Genomic DNA, 14040 nt, shown 5'->3' with positions numbered 1-14040 from the left:
ATCTGGAGATGGCCTTGCAAGGGGTGAAGGCAGGGAATCGAGTCGGTAGGCCCCAGAGCCTGGAGGGGGAGAACTTCCAGTTGTGGTGTTCAAGCTGCTGGGCTGTCAATTGCCCCTGGCAGCTCCCTCCTTGGGCCCAGGAGTCTGTGGCTCTAATGTCTCCATCATGGAAGCTCAAGGACACCTCCATGCAGCTGGGGTCCTTCCCACATGGCCAATAAAATGCCAGTGACATGGAAAGATGGTCCTCAAATGGACCTTTAATTGGCCACCTGCCTCTGGTTGCTTCCTTTTACACTGCTGGTGTATTTCCCTGGGCAGCACTGTGTTGTACAGCCATCTGGATGTTGCTCCCCCCTCTCTTGGGCAGTTCCTCAGCGTCGAGGATGACATGCTTCCACTCTGGGGAGCTGGGTTCTGTGGAGGCTGAATAGTCCAATCCTGGATCCGTGGACTCTGCCACAGGTTTGGCAGGTGGTGTTTGATGAGGTGGGTGGGACGCTGTGGATTCTGCTCTCTCTTTCCGCTGTTTACGTTTGGCCTCCACATGATCCGCCCTACAACGCATGAGATGCTTTTTCTCCAGTTTGTGCTGTCTAAGGCAAGCGATTCCCATGTGTCGATGGCAATGTTGCATGTATTTAGGGAAGCTTTCAGAGTGTCCTTGTAGTGTTTCTTGTGCCCTCCTAGTGATCGCTTGCTTTTGGCATGCCCAGTGCCTCAATACTGGGGATATTGGCCTGTGAGAGGACGCTCATGCCTATCCTGTCAGTGGATTTGCCAGATTTTGCGGAGGCAATCTTGGTGATATCTGTCCAGGGATTTGAGGTGTCTGCTGCACGTTGTCCATGTTTCTGATGCATACAGGAGAGCAGGGACCATGGATGCTCTGTAGACCATGTGCTTGGTGCTGGGGTTGAGGTCTCGGTCTTCAAGCACTCTTTTCCTCAGGCATCTGAAGACTGCACGCATTGGATTGATGACTCTCTCATATGCCTCAGTGAATGCGTCGACGATGGTTTGTAGCTCGGCCTCTGAATGTGCGCGCACACAGGCGTCGTCTGCCTAATGCAGCTTGATGACAGAGGTTGGACTGGTCTTGGAGGTGTCAGAGATTGAACATTTTCCTGCTTATCTGGTAGATTAGCTCTACTCCAGGGGGGAGCTTTAGGGTGACGGGGTGGAGTGTTGCTGCGAGGAAGATGGAGAAGAGCGTTGGTGCGATGATGCAGCCCTGTTTGACTCCAGTTTGCACACGTATTGGGTCTGCGGTGGTTCCCTTAGAGAGGACCGTGGCTTACATGTTATCATGAAGCAGGCAGAGAATGGTGACGAATTTCTCCAGGCAGCTGAATTTCAGGAGGATGATCCACAGTCCCCCATGATTAACAGAGTCGAAGGCCTTTGCGAGATCGAAGGCCATGTGCAGATGTTGATCCTGCTCCCTGCACTGTTCCTGGATTTGTCACGCACTGAAGATCATGCCCATTGAGCCTCGTGATGGGTGGAAGCCACACTGAGACTCAGCGAGCTGCTCTTTAGTCACTGGGAGGAGGCAGTTGAGGAGTATTCTCACGATGATCTTTCCCGTGGCGGAGTGTAGGGAAATCACTCTATAATTTCCGCAGTCAGACCTGTCTCCTTTCTTGAAGATGGTCACAATTAAGGCATCTCTAAGATTGTCTGACATGCTCCCTTCTTTCCAGACAAGGGTGATGACGTTTTGGATTCTTGTCAAGAGTGCCTCTCTGCTGTAACTTAATACTTCTGCGGGGATTCCATCTGCACTAGGGACCTTGTTGTACTTCACCTTTCGGATGGCTTTTTCGACCTCATGGCGAGCTGCGGTTGCACTGAGATGGTGGTGGGTATTGTGTTGTGGGATGGTGGTGAGTGTACTTGTGTCAAAGGCTTAGTCTTGGTTGAGGAAGTCCTCTAAGTGCTCTCTCCAGCAGGCATTGACTGCCTCTCTATCTTTGATGAGTGCTTCTCCGTTTATGGCTCTCAGATGGTGGGGTCCTTCGGTAGTCGGACCGTAGAGGTTTTTAATTGCACTGTAGAAGCTGCACACATCGTGTTTGCTGGCGAATTACTGAGTTTCCTGCGCTCTTTCCACCCACCATCTGCTCTTTATTTCACAAGTTCTCTGTTGCACCTTGGCCTTCAGTTGCCTGTAGGCTCGTTTCCTCTCACTCGGGTTTTGGTGGAGCTGTCAGTTCAGGAGCGCCTTGCGTTTGAAGTCAAGGAGATCCCGGAGCTCCTGATCATTCTCATCAAACCAGTCTTGGTGTTTCCCGGTCGAGAGCCCCAGTGTCTCCTCGCAGGTGCTGAGTATGATGGATTTTAAGGCGGACCAGGCACGGTGGCGATTCTGTGGCTCTGGCTCATTGGTTTTCGGCAGGTTAGTTGTGAGGCATCGACTGAGTCGCTCTTTCTTCTCGGTGTCTTTGAGCCCAGCAACATTGAGTTTCCTGCAGCAGTGTTTTTCCTGCCTGTGTTGGTTTGGGGCCAGGATGATGGAGATGGTAGAGGGGGTTAGTCAGTCCAGCAGTCGTCGGTTCCAGTTGTGGTGAGGGTGATGCGGACGTCTTTGCAGTCCCTTCCCCGGACGATGATATGGTCTATTAGATGACAGAGTTTGGAGCGGGGGTGTTTCCATGAGGTCTTCTGCTTGCGCTGCTCCCAGCATTTTATCAGTTACCCAACTCTTAATCTGCCATGAGAGTGGGAGGGACAGCGATGGGTAAAATCTTACCTCATGATTCCAGCAGAAGCAGAATGCCCATGAGGATTATCTCTGCAAAGGGAATGGGAGCAGGTAGCAATGGTTGTGAATGCCCAGACATGGCAACAGTACAACAAACTCCCTTCAGGCACTGGATAGGAGAATTGCACAGGGCATTGTGGAGAGCACTGCATTCATTCTTTCCACCTTGGAGATGGTAGATATCTTTATGGCAGCACTGCCAAACTGATCCGGAATGGAGTCTCTGCTGGTCACTGTCTCAGTTTCCACTGCAACACAGGCAGTCTTGGCAATGAATAAGTGAGATCCTGGCAGCTGACATCCAGGCACAGACAACTGCTATTGTGGATCTCAATGCTCAATATTGAGATCCACAATATGTAGACTCTTACAGTAAGTCAACAATTTGGAGGATTGTTGAGGTGCCGCTCCATTGGCGAGGTCATCTTAGAGCGTGAACCTGGCCTCTTCTCTCAGGATGACAGCATTTGTGTTCCCACCATTGTCACTCAACCATGGCTGAGGACTGACCCAACAGAGGTGATGGCGCAGTGGCATACAGTTGGGAGGGAGCTGCCCTGGGAGTCCTCAACAGCAACTCCAAACATCATGATCTCTCTAGAAACTCATGACTGAGCATCTTTAAGGTGCTGTGGGCCATCAGCAGCAGCAGAATTGCATTCAGCCACAATCTGTAACCTCACAGCCCGGCATATCCCCCACTCCACCATTACTAACTGGGAGTTGTGACTGTCACAGCTGAATAACTGGATGTATGAGGAGGCAGTGAGAGGTGGGTCATTGGCATCATTGCTAGGTGTGTGAGGGTGAGGGGGGGCTATCTGGATTTTTGGTATGAATACTGAGCGCCGGAGGCTAGTGCTGGGTGGCTGATGGAAGTGTAATGCATTGTGCAGCATGAGAGGCTGATTGAACAGTGGGTAGGTAGTGTCAGATGATGATGCGTTCACTGGCATTAACCACCCTTGCCAAGTTTTTAGACCCCTTGTGGCACTGCTACCAAATCCTCTGGAAATTGAGCTTCGCAGCTCACAGCTCCCATTTCCTTCTCAGAGGGTGGTCCTTGAGGGCCATTTTGAATCTTCTCCCTCCCACCTGCACTACTAATGCTGCATCCATTTTTATTCATCCCTCTGTTTTCCCTGGTGATCAGTTTCGAAAAGGTTGCAGCAGTTCTTTTGTGCAGCTCTCTCTAAAAGGCAGCCTGCTTTAAGAAGAGCAGTTGCCTGCACCACATGAGTGACAAACAATGCTGCCATGGCCTCCTGCTTTGCATCGAGCTCACTGACAGCATTAAGGAGCAGAGATTGGAGCTGGAGGTGAAAAGTTTGGTGTCATAATTATTTATATAAGGTGGGTACTCCTTTGACCTGAACAGTACAGAAAGCCTGATAATTGGGGAAACAAATTTTCAGCCCTATGTTTTGTTTTATTTGTTTTGAGGATGCGGGTGACATTGGTATTTATTGTCCAACCTTTCCTTAGGTGAATGGTGATGAATCTTCTGGGACTACTGTGATTGTTATGATGATACTCCACATCAATATCTATACACTTGTGAATAACAGAGCGGTAAAATTCAAAGGGCTTTCGATTCAGAATTGGAAACAATCAGTTGAGAGGCAAAAAACAGAAATGCTCCACATGATAGTGGCATCTTTGTCATACCACCCAGATTATTCAAGGGTAACCCACAACCTTGCACTCACAAAATATAAGAGGATAAAACACACATCTTCTTGCGACACTTCTGGGGCGGCATGGTAGCGCAGTGGTTAGCACTGTTGTTTCACAGCACCAGGGACCCGCGTTCAATTCTCGGCTTGGGTCACTGTCTGTGCGGAGTCTGCACGTTCTCCCCGTGTCTGCCTGGGTTTCCTCCGGGCGCTCCGGTTTCCTCCCACCAGTCCTGAAAGACCTGCTTGTTAGGTGAATTGGACATTCTGAATTCTCCCTCTGTGTACCCGAACAGGCGCCGGAGTGGTGGTGACTAGGGGCTTTTCACAGGAACTTCATTGCAGCGTTAATGTAGGCCTACTTGTGACAATAGAGATTATTATTATCATTAGCTTATTCTATTTTCCTCCGGGTGCTCCGGTTTCCTCCCACAGTCCAAAGATGTGCGGGTTAGGTGAATTGGCCAATGATAAATTGCCCTTAATGTCCAAATTGCCCTTGGTGGTGGGTGGAGGTGTTGAGTTTGGGTAGGGTGCTCTTTCCAAGAGCTGGTGCAGACTCAAGGGGCCGAATGGCCTCCTTCTGCACTGTAAATTCAATGATAATCTATGATTAATCTAGGACAAAGGTTCGGCACAACATCGTGGGCCGAAGGGCCTGTTCTGTGCTGTATTTTCTATGTTCTATGTTCTATGTTCTATTTGTTGTTTCTCTGAGGTGAAAGCCAAATCCTTTGGGATGCAGGATCAATATCAGCCCATGAGTAAATTGAACAATCAGAACCAAGCAGAGACTTGTTCACAGTGCACATTTTGCTTTTCCTGTTCCAATATGTACATCAGTGCAATTTATCCACATCAAAGCCTGTTTCAAAATCGGTTTGCCATTTCATCATTCAAATTAATTGTTCCGGGTCATTTGTGCTCACCATCTGTTCAGTTTTACCAGTTGTTCTTTGAACAAAAAAGGAAGTATCGAAAGGTACAAAACAGAAGGAGGCCATTCGGCCCATTACAAATTGCACAGTTTTTATTTAATTTGGTTTATGTAACTTCAACAGCAGGGCTCTCAGGCACGGTCCACTAGTTACGGGAAAGCCTGTTTCTGTTCCAATTGACTAATTTGTCATGAACTCTCTGAACCATATCTTCTTTCACAGCCTCCCATGCAGAGCTTTGCCACACACCTTCGGAAAATCTAAGCATGTTATTTCCACCAAATAAATCTGTGAATACAGTCAGCCAGCCAAATAATTTGACTGCAGTAATAATTCTAGTTTCTAAATTAACATTCCTGGTGAACATTGGTGGGATCCCCAGATAGCCTTGAATATTTTCTCCCCCTGCTGTATCATCTTCAGGTGCTTCCCTTCTACTTCCATTTTGAAGTCAAATTTAATGAAGTGGAATTTAATCAAGGCTATCAGAATGGGGTTCGTGGCAGGAGGGACCATGAAATCACACGGGAGCAGGCAAATCAGAATCCCGAAGGTGGAAAATGCTGGAGGAATGAAACAACCAGTGGGAAGGCAATGAGGTGGCAAATCTGCATGAATACCGTGAGAAGCCAATTACGATTGTTACGCAGGCAGTGAATAGTCATTTGCATGTTGCTGAATAGTATCAAACACAACTATGTGAGTGGTGAGCGTGGATCACGGGCCTCCAGCTCCCTGACCAGTGATAGCTGGCAGCATTGAAGAAAGAGATGTCTCTCTGAGGTGGAAAGCTATTTTGCAGCTGCCTTTCACAGGAGGACAGAGGTGATTTGCAAAGTCTGAAGGTCATGGTTCGGAGGGGGTGGGACTGATGGAACAGTCTGGGGGACATCCAGGGACAGCAGGCAGTGAAAGGGCTAAAATAACACAGTGGTGACTAAGGGAGGTGGTGGAGTAGTGCTATTATCACAGGATTAGTAATCCAGAGACCCAGAGTAATAGGGACCAGGGTTTGGGTCGCACTATGGGAAAGTCTAATGATGACCATAATGTCGTAAAAACTCATCTGTTCATGTAAATCTGCCATCCTTACCTGGTCGGGCCTACATGTGAGTCCAGATCCACAGCAATGTGGTTGGCTCTTAAATGCCCCTGAAATGGCCTAGCAAGTCACTCAGTTGTATCAATACCGCTACAATGTCTACTAAATCCAGACAAACAACCCAACATCGACTTCAGCACCATAAACACCAGAAGCAAACTTAACTACGTCAATCCTGCAAAGTCCTCCTTGTGCCAAAATTGGGAGAGCTTTCCCACAGACTGGACAATCAACAGGCTGACATAGTTGTGCTCACGGAACCATACCTTCCAGATAATGTCCGTGACACTAGCATCACAATTCCTGACAGGACAGACCCAGCAGAGGGAGGGAGTTTCCCTCAGAGTCTTCAACATTAACTCCAGACCACAAGAAGTCTCACAGCATCAGGGCAAACGTGACGGGAATACCACGTACCGTATCATGAGTGTGATGGAATACTATCCAATTGCCTGGATGAGTGCTGCTCAAACAACATTCAAGAGGCTTGTCACCATCCAGCCACTTGATTGACATCCCATCCACTAACATTCTCTCCCTCTATGTAATGATGCACTTCCATGGACTTTATTAGTGAACACAAAAAGGATTTATTCACAAGAAATGTATCACATTCACATGGCTCCAGCTAGCTCCCCAAATGTCACTTTGCCTCAGAGGACTCCACTTCTTGGGCTGATTCCGCACTCTATTTTAAAAATATTTTTATTGCCATTTTTCAGTTTTTGCAGAGTAACAACTCAACCTATAGTGCCCAGGTAGTGATGTTTCTTATTTACAGAGGTTTTTACATATATTCCCTCTGTCTGCCCTCGCCTCCTCCCCTCCCTCCCCCCTGTTGGTAATCTGTTTTTTCCCTAGTACCAACTTCCTCCGCTCCTTTCTGTTGCAGTTTTGATTGTTGACCATGTGGGGTCGGGGGGGGGCGGGGGGGGGGGGGCTTCCTGACCCCTCCCCTCCTCTTCTTGTTTCGCTCTGTGACTTCCTTGGGTTACCTCCTCTCTCCACACCCTTCTGCTCTTGTCCATTGTGTGTGCTTGTGGTAGGCTATATTAGGGGTATCGCGGTACCGAGGTGGGATGTACCTTGTACTGCAGTATGAGTGGTAGAACCTGCCTGCTGGTTCCACCCAGCAGGCGGAGCATAAGAGTCTGTGTTTCACCCACAGCAGTCATTCTGTACCGGAGCTGCTGGGATAACTACTTGTTCATTAAAGCCTTCAATTGGACAACAATCTCGCTTCAGTAGTGATTGATCGTGCATCAACTTAATGAACAAAATTAAAGAATGGCTGCTCTCCACATCAAGCCAGAGTGTCTACAAATCAATCCCACGCGGCAAATGCAGCAGCAACTTTTAAACATTGGCTGGCATTTTTCAACGGGTACATCAGAACTGCCCCGACTACCCCCACGGAGGAACAGAAAATGCAAGTCCTCCACTCAAGGGTGAGCCCAGAAATCTACACGCTTATCGAAGACACAGACGGTTTCGAGGATGCAATGACTTTGTTAAAAGAGCACTACGTCCGCACTGTGAATCAGGTATACGCTCGGCATCTTTTAGCTACCAGACGGCAGATCCCAGGGGTATCACTGGACGATTTTTACCACGCATTGTTAGTGTTAGGTAGAAACTGTAACTGTCCACAAGTCTCAGCCAATGACCACACCGAACTCTTAATACGGGATGCTTTTGTTGCGGGCATGCTGTCCTCTAAAATCCGCCAGCGACTGCTGGAAAACGACACGCTGATGCACGATCAATGACCACTAAAGCGAGGTTGTAGTCCAACTGAAGAATTTAATAAGCTAGATGTTTCCCCCAGCAGCTCAGGTACAGAATGAAGGCTGCTGGGGCGGCCCGGGCTCTTATACCCTGCCTAGCAGGGCGGAGCTAACATACATCTTAACCAATAGAAAGCATACAGTTTCCACCAATGGTGCTCCAGCATACCAGGTACCGTAATACCTCTACTACCACATTCACCCCCTGTTAAAAAAGAGTCCGGTGGGGGCGGTGGCCTGATACTACAAACATGGCAATGTGGTAGAATTAGTTATGGAGGTACAGCGTTTTGTAACCATTTACAATTCTAATAACTATTTACAATTGATGATTTACATTTACAGTTTACAATTTAAAATGAAGCAATCAGTCGATCGGGGGCTCTGGTCGTCCTCTGTGGTCGTCGTAGCTTTGGCGGTGACTCCGGTGGAGGCTCAGGCATCTGTGACTCTGGGAGCATGGCTCCGATCTCCATGGCAGCTTCGACACCCCTAAACGGCGCTGGTGGGGAAAACGGTTGACCTGGGAAGGGAGCGCCTGCGTGGTGCGTCGGTGGGTGGGGGGGCCTAGACGGGACCGGCGGAAGGATCGATCCTCCTGTAAGGTGCTCTGGTGGAGGGGAGGGTAGGACTGGTGGCTGGGGTGTGCGTGGGGATCCGGCGGGCGCCAGGTCTCGTAGGGAGACCGTATCTTGTCGGCCGTCGGGGTACGCCACGTAGGCGTACTGGGGGTTAGCGTGGAGAAGTTGGACCCTCTCGACCAACGAGTCCGACTTGTGTGCCCGCATGTGTTTTCAGAGCAGGATGGGTCCGGGTGCTGCCAGCCAGGTCGGGAGCGAGGTCCCGGAGGGGAAGACAAGGAGACGTTCATGAGGTGTCTGGTTGGTGGTGGTACAAAGCAGTGACCAGATGGAGTGGAGGGCATCCGGGAGGACTTCCTGCCAGCGGGAGACTGGGAGATTCTTGGACCGTAGGGCCAGTAGGACGGTCTTCCAGGCCATTCCGTTCTCCCTCTCTACCTATCCGTTACCCCGGGGGTTGTAACTGGTCGTCCTGCTCGAGGCGATGCCCTTGCTGAGCAGGAATTGACCCCCCTCAAGCCCCTCCCCACCAACCCCAACCATTTTTGCACCAACGCACACCACCGCAGCCCCCTTCCCAGGGGGATCCGTCCTCCCACTGGCCCCATCCGGATGCGATGAAGCTGAAGACGACATGCTCCCAGAGCCACGGATGCCTGAGCCAATGCCAGCATCACCGCCGGGACTGCGATGATCGCAGAAGACGACCAGGGCTCCCGACCGGCTGATAGTTTCATTGTAAAATGAACTTGGAAATTATTGTCTGTAAATATATGTATTCCATGTAAAGGCACCGAAGGGTACCGCTATAACCTCTACCACTGTAAAAGCAAGGTCACCACCCCCGCCGGACTCTTTTTTAAACAGGGGGTGAATGTGGCAGGCTATATTAGGGGTATCGCGATACCTAGGTGGGATGTACCTTATACTGCAGTATGAGTGGTAGAACCTGCCTGCTGGTTCCGCCCAGCAGGCGGAGCATCAGAGTCTGTGTTTCACTCACAGCAGTCATTCTGTACCGGAGCTGCTGGGATAACTACTTGTTCATTAAAGCCTTTAATTGGACTACAATCTCGCTTCGCTAGTGATTGATCGTGCATTCGTGCTCTTATTTGTTTTCCTCCATCCCTCCTCCCCTCTTCCCCCCCTCTTCCTAGTCGCTGTTTGCTTTGACCAGGTCTTGGAACAGGCTGATGAATAGCCCCCACACATTGTGGAAGCCCTCGTCCGACCCGCGGATGGTGTAATTGATCTTCTCCAGGTGGAGAAATTCCGACAGGTCTGCCAGCCAGTCTGCAGCTGTGGGTGGTGCTGCTGATTACCAGCTGAGCAGGATTCTCCGGCTGGCAATAAGGAAGCAAAAGCCAAGGCATCAGCCCTCTTTCCCATATGTAGTTCTGGTTGGTCCAATACCCTAAAGACTACCACTCTTGGGCACAGCTCCACCCTCACCCCCACAACCTTGAACATTGTCTTGAAGAAGACTGTCCAGAACCCGACAAGTCTGGGGTAGTTCCAGTACATGTGGGTGTGGTTGGCCGAGCCTGGCACGATTCACATTTATCCTCCACCTCCGGGAAGAATCTGTTCATTCGGGTTCTGGTTAGGTGTGCTCTGTGCACCACTTTGAACTGCATGAGGCTTAGCCTAGCTGAGGAGAAGGTGGAGTTGGTCCTATTCAGTGTTTCTCTCGAGAGTCCCCAACCCATTTCTGTCCCCAGTTTGTACTCCCATTTTCGCCTGGCTCCGTCCAGTGGTATTCTTTCCCTTTCCAGCAACTATCCATAGATGTCCGCACAGTTCCCTCCCTCTTTACTGTCCGTGTTTATTATCTCTTCAAGTAATGTGTCTCTCAGGGTCCTGGGGTACCTTACAGTCTCCTTGCGGAGAAAGTGTTTAATTTGGAGGTGCCTCAGTTCCTGTCCTGCCGGTAGCTCCAGGTCTTCCGTCAGTTCGCCCAGGTTGCACGTCTGTTGCCCATATAAAAGTCCCTGACTGCTAGCCTCCCCCGTCCTGTCTGCATTTTTTACAGGTGGCACCGAGCATGGCCGGTGGGAATTTGTGGTTGCTGCAGATGGAGGCCATGGAGGACATCTCGGTTCGACCGAAATGCTGCCTCATTTCCTCAATGTGGCTACCAACACTGGGCAGGATGTGTACTTTGCCAGGGGGGATGGGAGCGCTGCCGTGGCGAGGGCCCGGAGGGTCATTGTCTTGCAGGATGACTCCTATAGCCTCAACCATTCCGTATTGGGTTCTTTTATCCATCCCCTCACTCTCTCGGCTGTAGCTGCCCAGTGGTAGTATTGTAGATTCGGCAGGGCCAGGCCGTCCATGTGTTTCCTCCTTTGACTTAGGGATTCCCCCCACCCCCCCCCCCTCCCACAAACACCATGATCATTTTGTCTATCTTATGGAAAAAGGCCTTGCTTGGGGATGAAGATTAGTATGGATCTAACCAGGAAGAGAAACCTCGGCAGTACGTTCATCTTGATTGTCTTCACCCTCCCCACCAGGGAAAGCAGGAGTGTATCCCATCTCTGTAGGTTTTAACTTCCTCCACCAGACTGGTCAGATTCCACTTGTGGATCCATGTCCAGTCATGGGCTATCCGGATCCCTAGGTAGCGGAATTTGCTTTAGGCTCGTTTGAATGGTAGATCCTGCAGCTCTGTCCCTCCCCTGTTCGGGTTCACCGGGAATGCCTCGCTCTTGCCCAGGTTGAGTTTGTAACCCGAGAAGGCTTCCCGGAGCTTCATTATTGTTCTCACTCCTTCCTGTGGTTTCGAGACGTAGAGGAGCAGGTCATCCACATAGAGTGAGACTCTGTGCTCTTTACCTCCTCCGTTCCAGCTTTTTGCATCTCACAGAGCGATCACCAGGGGTTTGATTACCAGGGTGAACAAGAGTGGGGACAGTGGGCAACTCTGCCTTGTGCCTCTGTGCAGCTGGAAATATTCAGAGCTGGTGGTGCTGGTCCGAGCGTTCGCCTTGGGGACGTTGTACAAGAGTTTCACCCATGAGGTGAACCACGTCCCTAGCTCAAATTGCTCCGGTACCTCAACAAGGTACTTCCATTCGACTCTGCCAAAGGCCTTTCTGCGTCCAGGGAGACGATCACCTCTGCTGTTCTCTCCCCGGATAGGGTCATTATTACATTCAGCAGCGGCGTGATGTTTGCAATTAGCTGCTTACCCTTGCCAAAGCCCGTATGGTCCTCTGTGACCACCTCCGGTATGCAGTTCTCCAGTCTCTTGGCCAGAGCTTTCGCGAGTATCTTAGCGTCCACATTGAGCAACGAAATGGGTCTGTATGATCTCCACTTCTTCAGGTCTTTGTCTTTTTTAGGTTTCAACGATATCATGGCCTGTGTATAGCATTGGAGGCAGGGTGCCCCTTGCTAGCAAGTCTGTGAACATATCCCATAGGTGTGGGGCCAGGGCTGGCGCAATTTTTCTGTAGAAGTCCACCAGGAACCCATCGGGCCCCGATGCCTTCCCTGCATCCATGATTTCTCCAAATCCTATTGGTGCTTCTAGTTCCCCCCTGTCTATCATTCCCCATGACTGGCATGTCTAGTCCATCGAGGAACCGTTTCATCCCCGCATCCCCGTCAGGGTTTCGGAGTTGTACAGCCCTCAAACGCTGGGTTGACCTCTTTTTGACTCTGCTGTCTTTTACCTGCACTATCTCCCTTGTGGCTGCCTGCTTTCTCAGCTGGTAAGCCAGCAGGTGGCTAGCCTACTCTCCGTGTTCATAGAAGGTCTTCCGTGTCTGGCGGAGTTGGTGTACTGCCGTCCTGGTGGATAGCAGATTAAAGTCCATTTGTAGCTTTTTCCTTTCTGCCAGCAGCTCGACAGTCGGGGCTCAGAGTATTTTCTTTGGGCCTGCAGAATGGAGTCGATCAGTTGTTGCCTAGCCGCACTCTCTTCCCTATCTCTACATGCCTTGTAGGCTATAATCTCACCCCTCACCACCTTCAGTGCCTCTCAAAATGCACAAGGTGAGACTTCCCTGTTCTGGTTATTTGTAACATACTCGCCGATGACTTGTGATGTTTTCTGGCAGAAGAGCTTGTCGGCCAAGAAGTCCGTGTCCAACCTCCACGCGGGGCTTTCGGCACAGCCTGTCTCCAACCTCACATCCATATAATGTGGAGCGTGGTCGGAGATGACTATCGCGGAGTATTCCACCATCATTTTTTCAGGAAGCACCGATTTCCCACACTGCAAAGAAGTCTATCCATGAGTATACTTTGTGTACTGGCGAAAGACACAAGAAATCCTTCACACCGGGTGTAAGAACCGCCATGGATCCACTGCTCCCATTTGTTCCATGAATGCTCCCAGTTCCCGAGCCACGCCTGTCCTTTTCCCCAATCTGGGACTCAATCGGTCCGTCAGTGGGTCCTGCACGCAGTTAAAGTCGCCCCCCACAATGAGTCGGTGTGTGTCGATGTTGGGGATTTCCACCATGGTCTTTTTTATGAAATCTGTGTCGTCCCAGTTGGGAGCGTACACATTTACTTGAACTGGTGCCCTGTCAAAATCACCACTGACCATGATGTACCGTGTCCCTGTGACTGTTCTTGTTGCTGCAAACATCGTCCTCTTACTAATCAGTATAACTACTCCCCTAGCCCTCATCCCGTAATATGAATGGTATGTCTGTCCACCCAGCCCTTCCTTACCCACAGTCGGTCCTTCTCCCTCAGGTGTGTCACCTGCAGGAAGACTACATTGGCCTTCAAACTTCTCAAATGGGTGAAGACTCTGGATCTTCTCACTGGCCCGTTAAGTCCCCTGACATTCCAGGTGATAATCCTGGTGGGGGAGTTTTATCCCTCCCTCCCTTGTGGGACCAACCATACTTACCTGGTGGATTTGTCCCTGCACTCAGGGGTTCCCCTTTGTTAAGGGGCCATGCAAAATGGCCACGGTCGCCATTCTCATCATGAGGCCGGGCCCCTGTGCTCCGTGGTTTCCCTTTGTCCAGGGGGCATTCAACAGGGCCGCCAACTGTGTGTACGCCATGTGGGTTTGCCCCTGCACTCTAGGGTCTCCCTTTGTTTGCGGACCCTCCAAAGTGGGAGGCCATCTAGTTTCCTCAACCTATTCCATACCTGTCGAAGCCAATCTGAAAACCAACCCTTTCTTCCCATTGTGTTCCTTTGGTGTTTTGTTTCCCCCA

The sequence above is a fragment of the Scyliorhinus torazame genome, chromosome 15 (assembly GCF_047496885.1).
Source record: "Scyliorhinus torazame isolate Kashiwa2021f chromosome 15, sScyTor2.1, whole genome shotgun sequence".
NCBI lineage: Eukaryota > Metazoa > Chordata > Chondrichthyes > Carcharhiniformes > Scyliorhinidae > Scyliorhinus > Scyliorhinus torazame.
Note: the sequence above shows the minus strand (reverse complement) of the source record.